This window comes from Lipotes vexillifer, unplaced genomic scaffold, assembly GCF_000442215.2.
Source record: "Lipotes vexillifer unplaced genomic scaffold, Lipotes_vexillifer_v1.1 scaffold370, whole genome shotgun sequence".
In the NCBI taxonomy this organism is placed as follows: Eukaryota; Metazoa; Chordata; class Mammalia; order Artiodactyla; family Lipotidae; genus Lipotes; species Lipotes vexillifer.
The window spans coordinates 1,025,268-1,033,547 of record NW_006772699.1 but is presented as its reverse complement, the minus strand read 5'-3'; the positions used below and the strand labels follow the sequence as shown (position 1 = coordinate 1,033,547).

General features: G+C 36.6%; 1 protein-coding gene across 1 annotated transcript in view; it reads right to left on the bottom strand.

Moving 5' to 3' along the window:
* Window positions 1-8,280, bottom strand: part of TENM2 (teneurin transmembrane protein 2) — a 1,025,435-nt gene that overhangs the window by 81,244 nt on the left and 935,911 nt on the right. The gene's annotated exons all lie outside the window — the stretch shown is intronic.

The window sequence follows — 8,280 nt, the reverse complement described above, 5'->3', positions numbered from 1 at the left end:
AAGTGAAAAAAAAAAAAAAAAAGAAGAATTTGGGAATCAGCTTGAAGAAGCTTCCACTGACCAAAGATGAGACAATTTGACTCTGAGGAAAGATAATAACTTCAATGGATATATTAGAGGTATTTCATCCTGTGAGTTCATAATGGTATTTAAAAACACTGATTTGCCACCAGTAGAGGATGTGAGAGAGCCAACTTATTAGGTTGAAAACTGGTCAATAAAGGGAAAGAATCAAGCATTTATCCTCTCTTTCATATTTGAACTGTACCTCAAATAACCGAGTAGTTAATGAGAAAGTATCTCTATATAAAAGTATTCTAGCTAGTAAATAATAAAGAAGCAATGACAGAATTAAAATATCATTTTGCAATCCCTAATGACCTAATGAATCTAGGCAATGAGCATCAGTGCTGCTGAAATCACAAAAGAATAGACAGGCTGACATTAGTCACCTCCAGACAGAAGAAGACAGAACCATCTATCAAGCTGTCTTGCTTAAAAAAAAAAAAAAAATCAAAGAATAAAATACTTAGGAATAAATTTAACCAAGGAGGTGAAAGATCTGTACACTGAAAATGACAAGAAAGTGATGAAAGAAACTGGAGAAGACACAAATAAATGGAAAGATACTCTATGCTCATGGATTAGAAGAATTAACATTGTTAAAATGTCCATACTACTCAAAGCAAAGTACAGATTCAATGTAATCCCTATCAAAATTCCAATGCCATTTTTTCACAGAAATAGAAAAAACACTCCTAAAATCTGTACGGAACCACAAAACCCTGAACTGTCAAAGCTATCTTGAGAAGAAGAACAAAGCTAGAGGCAACACATGCTCAGATTTCAAACTATATTACACGGCCACAGTAACCAAAACAGTATGGTGCTGGCATGAAAACAGACACAAAGATCAATGGAATAGATTAGAGGGTCCAGAAATAAACCCAAGCATACATAGTCTATTAATTTATGACAAAGGAGCCAAGAATATACAATGGGCAAAGGACACTCTTTTCAATAAATGGGTCGGGAAAGCTGGACAGCCACATGTGAAAAAAAAAAGAAAAAGAAAAAGAAATTGTACCACTCTATGCCACTCACAAAAATGAGCTCAAATGGATTAAAAGCTTGAATGTAAGACCTAAAACCATAGAAGTGCTAGAAGAAAACATAGGCAATAAGCTCCTTAACGTCAGTCATTGCAGTGATTTTTTGAATTTGACACCCAAAGCAAAGGAAACTAAAGCAAAAAGGAACAAGTGGGACTACATCAAACTAAAAACCTTCTGCACAGCAAAGGAAACCATCCATAAAATGATAAGGAAACCTACTGAATGAGAGAAAATATTTGCAAACCATATATCTGATAAGGGGCTAATGTCCAAAGTATATAAAGAACTCATACCACTTGACAGCCAAAAACCAAAGAACACAATTAAAAAATGGGCAAAGGAACTGAATGGACATCTATCCAAAGAAGACATACACAAGGCCAATGGTATGTGAAAAGATGCTCAGCATCACTAATCCTCAGGGAAATGCAAATCAAACCTATGATGAGATATCACCTCACACCTGTCAGAATGGCTATCATCAAAAAGAGGATGTGGAGAAAAGGAACCCTTGTGCACTGTTGGTGGGAATGTAAACTGGCGCAGCCATTATGGAAAACAGTATGGAGGTTTCTCAAAAACTTAAAAATAAAACTACCATAGGACCCAGCAATTCCACTTCTTGGTATCTATCTGGAGGAAACAAAAACATCAACAGTGAAAAGATATATGCACCCCTATATTTGTGGCAGCATTACTTACAATAGCTAAGATACTGAAACAACCAAGGTGTCCATCGACAGATGAATGGATAAAAATGACGTGCCATGCAATCAATGAAATATTATTCAGCCGTAAAAAAGAATGAAATCTTGCCATTTGTGACAACATGAATAGACTCTGAGGGCATTATGTTAAGTGAAATAAGTCAGATAAAGAAAGACAAATACTGTATAATCTCACCTATATGTGGATCTAAAAATCTGTGTAAATAGGAATATCATTTGCTCTAAATGCCTCAATGGTTTATTGTGATAAACAGTAAATTTTGGGGACTTCCCTGGTGGTGCAGTGGTTAAGAATCCACCTGCCAATTCAGGGGACATGGGTTCAAGCCCTGGTCTGGGAAGATCCCACATGCCACAGAGCAACTAAGCCCATGCACCACAACCACTGAGCCTGCGCTCTAGAGCCTGTGAGCCACAGCTACTGAAGCCCGCACGCCTAGAGCCTGTGCTCCACAACAAAGAGGCTGCCACAGTGAGAAGCCTGTGCACTGCAATGAAGAGTCGCCCCCGCTCACCACAACTAGAGAAAGCCCGCATGCACCAACGAAGACCCAAAATAAACGCAGCCAAAAATAAATAAATTAATTAATTAAAAAAATTTTTGGTGAAATCTAAGTAATGTTTCTAAAGTGTTTATGAAACAAAGATGATCATAAGCAGAATAAAAATAAAAATAAAAACAAACAAACCAAAACGCAAAAAGCCAAGCTTTTATACAGGGAACAGATTGGTGGTTGCCAGAGGCAGGGGCTGGGTGGACCAAACAGGTGAAGAAAGTCAAAAGATACAAACTTTCAGTTAAAAAATAAATGAGTCACAGGGATGTGATATACAACATGGTAACTATAGTTGGTAATGCCGTACTGTAATTTGAAAGTTGCTAAGAGAGTAGATCTCAGTTCTCACCACCAGAAAAACATTTCGCAACTACGTATGGTGACAGATGTTAACTAGATCTACTGTAGTCGTCATTTTGCAATATATACAAATATCAAATCATTATGTTATATACATTATATGTCAGGTAATCCTCAAAAAAGTTGGTAAAGATAAAATATCAAACTTGAACCTAGAAAGCCTCACGGTCCAACTATCAATCTGTAGGAGATATAGGACAGAGGAATATGTTAAAGAGCCACAGGTGTGCAATCAGAAAACAAACCAGACTATGGGAAATGCTACAGGCAAACAATACAGTTTCTTCAACAAATAAATCATAAAACCTAAAAAAAGAGGTTGAAATGGAAGGAGAAACCATCGATTAAAATAACTGAAGAGAAATCAGCCAGTTGCACAAGGTGGATCTCGTCTGGATTCATAGTAAGTACAGGTAAAAATCTATAGTAATTACACAAAGGAACATGAGAGAAAGTCAAAGTAACTAATACCAAAGACAGCAGAAAAAGAAAGAAGGAACAATGGATCACAAAAGGGCCAGAAAACAAAGAATAAAATGACAATACTAAGTCCCTATCATTAATTAGTTTAAACGTAAACAGATTAAATTCTCCAATCAAAAGACATGACACAGCTGAATGAATAAAACCAACAAGAGCCAATGTTATGATGCCTAGAAGAGACTCACTACAGCCATAAGGACCCATATGGACTGAGAATGAAGGGATGGAAAAAGGCATTGCAAACTTTCAAGCAAATGGTAATCCCATCCCCCTCAAAAAGCAGGGGTAGCTATACTTATATCAGACAAAATAGACTTCAAACTAAAAGTGTTAAAAAGAGACAAAGAAGGCCATTATATAATGGTAAAGTGGTAGATACATCAAGAAGATACAACAATTATAAATATTTATGCACCCAACAGTGGAGCATGTAAATATATAAAGCACAAACTAGCAGAGCTAAAAGGAGAAATAAACCATAATAGGCTAAAGCTGGGGACTTGAATATCCCACTCTCAAAAATGGACAGATCATCCAGACAGCAAGTCATAAATGAAACAGGGGATTTCAACAACACCATAGACCAAATGGACCTAATAAACATACATAGAACATTCTATCCAACAATGGCAGAAGTGTACGTGGAACGTTTTCTAGGACAGACCATATGTTAGGCCACAAAACAAGTCTTAGCAAATTCAGGAAGATTAAAATCATGCCAAATATCTTCTCTGACCCCAATGCCATGAAACTAGAACTCAATAACCAAAGGAAAACTGGAAAATTCAAAAATATATGGAAATTAAAAAACACTCTCCTGAATAACCAATAGATTAAGGAAGAAACTAAAGGGGAAATAAAAAGAGACAAATTAAAATGGAAACACAAATACCAGAACTTCTGGGATGCACTAAAAGCCAGTTCTAAGAGGGAAGTTCATAGCAATAAGCACCTACATTAAGGAAGATCCCAAATAAACAATCTAATTTTGTGTCTTAAGGAACTAGAAAAAGAAGAACAAACTGAGCCCGAAGTTAGCAGAATAAAGGAAATGATAAATATTGCAGCATAAATAAATAAAAAAGAAAAGAGAGAAACAATAGAAAAGGTTAACCAAACAAAGAGTTGGTTCTTCAAAAAGATAAACAAAATGGACAAACCTTAGTTAGACTACCTAGGGAAAAAACAGAGAGGACCCAAATACACAAAATTATGAATGAATAAGGACACATTATTTAATAATTTATACTACAGAAATACAAAGGATCATAAGAGGCTCCTCTGAATAACTATACACCAACAAACTGAACAACCTAGAAGAAATGGAAAAATTCTTAAAGACATACAACTTACCAAAACTGCATCAGAAAGAAATAGAAAATCTGAATGACCAACTGCTAGTCAGGAAGAAACAGAAAATCTGAACGACCAATTGCTAGTAAAGAGATTGAATCAGTAATCAAAAATCTCCCAATGAAGAAAAGCTTAGGACCAGATGGCTTCACTGGTGAATTTTCCCAAGCATTTTAAGCAGAATCAACACCAATCCTTCTAAAACTCTTCCAAAAAATCAAAGAGGAGGGAACACTTTCCCAACCCCATTTTCAAGGCCAGCATTACCCTGATACCAAAACCAGAAAAGGACACTATCAGAAAAGAAAACTACGGGTCAGTATCCCTGATAAGTACAGATGCAAAAATTCTCAATAAAATACTAGCAAATCAAATTCAGCAGCATATTAAAGTGATCATACACCGTGATCCAGTGGGATTTATCTCTGGGATGCAAGGATGGTTCAACATATGCAAACCAATCAATGTGGTAATCCAATTAATAGGATAAAAGAAAAAATCATATGATTATCTCAAGAGATGCAGAAAAAGCATTTGATAATACTCAACATCCATTCATGATAAAAACTCTTATCAATATAGGCATAGAAAAACCCAACTCAACAAAATAAAGGCCATATATGACAAGCCCGCAGCTAACATCATACTCAACGGAAAACTGTTGAAAGCTTTTCCTCTAAGATCAGGAACAAGACAGGAGTGCCCATTCTCACCACTCCTAGTCAACATAGTATTAGAAGTCCTAACTGGAGTAATCAGGAAGAAAAATAAATAAGATGTATCAGAACTGAAAAAGAAGCAGTAAAATTGTCCCTATTTGCCAATGGCATGATTTTATACACAGAAAATCCTAAAGACTCAAAAAAAAAAAAATGTTAAGACTTAATCAGTAAATTCAGTAAAGTCGCAGGATACAAAATTAACATACAAAAACCAGTAGCATTTCTATACACCAACAATGAATTTTCTGAATAAGAAATAAAATAAATAAATCCCGTTTATAATAGCATCAAAAAATACTCAGGAATACATTTAATCAAGGAGGTGAAAGATCTCTACTCTGAAAACTACAAGACATTGAAAGAAATCAAAGAAAAAACACAAATAAATGGAAGGTATCTTGTGTACATGGACTGGAAGAATTAAGAGTGTTAAAATGTCAATACTACCAAAAGCCATTTCTAGATTCAATGTAATTCCTATTAAGATTCCAATAGCATTTTTTTTACGGAAGTAGGAAAAAACACTCCTAAAAGTTATATGGAACCACAAAAGACTCCGAGTGGCCAAAGAAATACTAAGAAAGCAGAAAAAAGCAGGATGCATCATACTTCCTGATTTCAGGCTATATTATAAAGCCACAGTCATCAAAACAGTATGGTACTGGCATAGAAACAGACAAAGAGACCATTGGAATAGAACTGACAGCCCAGAAATAAACCCATGCATATATGGTCAACTAATATTTGACAAAGCAGCCAAGAATACTCAATGGAAGAAGACAGTCTTTTCAATAAATGGTGCCAGGATAATTGCATATTCTCATGTGCTAGAATGAAACTAGACCCATATCTAGACCACTTACAAAAATTAACCCAAAATAGATTAAATACTTAAATGTAAGACCTGAAACTATAAGGAAACAGGAATAAAGCTCCTTGACATGGGTCTTGGCAATGATTTTTTGGCTATGACACCTAAAGCACAAGTAACAAAATCGAAAATAAGCAAGTGGGACTACATCAAACTAAAAAGCTTCTGCACAAGAAACCATAAAAGTGAAAAAACAACGTATATAATGGGAAAAATATTTGCAAATCGTAGATCTGATAAGGAGTTAATATCCAAAACACATAAAGAACTCATACAACTCAACAGCAAAAAACCCAAATAATCCAATTAAAAAACGGGCAAAGGACCTGAAGAGACATTTCTCCAAAGAAGATACACAAAAGGCTAACAGATACATGAAAAAATGCTGAACATCACGGGTCATTAGGGAAATGCAAACAAAAAGCACAATGAGATAACACCTCATGCCTATCAGAATGGCCATCAAAAAGACAAGGGATAACAAATGCTGGTGAGGATGTGGAGAAAAGGGGACCGCTGTGCAACGCTGGTGGGACTGGAAACAGTATGGAGGTTCCTGAAAAATTAAAAATTAAAGTACCATACGATCCAGCAATTCTACTTCTGAGAATATATCTGAAGAAATGGAAACACTATGCCAAAGAGATATTTGCACTCCCATGTTCACAGCAGCATAATCAAGATATGGAAAAAATGTAAGCGTCCACTGATGGATGAATGAATAAAGAAACTGTAGTAGGTGTGTGTGTGTGTGTGTGTGTGTGTGTGTGTGTGTGTATATATATATATATATATATGTATGTAGATGTATACATATATATACATACATACAATATACATATGTGTGTGTATATATATATGTGTGTCTCTATATATATACACACACACACACACACACACACAATGAGATATTACTGAGCCATAAAAAATGGGAAATCCTACCATTTGCAACAATGTGATGGAACTTGAAGGCATTATGCTAAGTGAAATAAGTCAGACAGAGAAAGACAAACACTGTATGATCTCACTTATATGTGGAACTAAAAACAAAACAAACTCATCGAAAAACATATCAAACTTGAGGTTTGCCAGAGGCAGAGAGTGGGGAAAGGGGAAATTGGATGAAGGTGGTGGAAAGGTACAAACTTCTAGATACAAGATAAATAAGTACTAGGGATGTAACGTACAACATGATGACTAGAGTTAACACTGCTGTATGATACACAGGAAAGTTGTTGAAAGACTAAATCCTATGAGTTCTCATCACAATTTTCCTTTTTTCTCTTCTTTTTTATTGTATCTTTGTGAGAAGATGAATGCTAGCTGAATCTATTGTGCTAATCATTTCACAATATAAGTAAATCAACTATCATGCTGTATGTCATAAAGTTATACAATGATGTATGTCAATCATTTCTCAGTAAAACTGGGAAAAATGAGCTAGCGATGAAAGGGAAAACTACAGATTAAAAAAATTTAAAAGAACCCAGCTATTCCCTTCTTCGTATATATCCAGAGGACACCAAAACATCAATTCAAAATATATATACACCTCTATGCTCACTGCAGTATTATTTACAATAGCTAAGATACGGAAACAACCTAACTGTCCACTGATGGATGAATGAATAAAGAAATTGAGGGAGGACGAGGGGAAGATGGCAGAAGAGTAAGACGCGGAGATCACCTTCCTCCCCACAGATACACCAGAAATACATCTACATGTGGAACAACTCCTCCAGAACACCTACTGAACACTGGCAGAAGACCTCAGACCTCCCGAAAGGCAAGAAACTCCCCACGTACCTGGGTAGGGCAAAAGAAAAAAAGAAAAAACAGAGACAAGAGAATAGGGACGGGACCTGCACCAGTGGGAGGGAGCTGTGAAGGAGGAAAGGTTTCCACACGCTAGGAAGCCCCTTCCCGGGCGGAGACTGCGGGGGGGCGGAGGGAGGGAGCTTCGGAGCTGCGGAGGACAGCGCAGCAACAGGGGTGCGGAGGGCAAAGCGGGGAGATCCCCGCACGGAGGATCGGTGCCGACCGGCACTCACCAGCCCGAGAGGCTTGTCTGCTCACCCGCCGGGGCGGGCG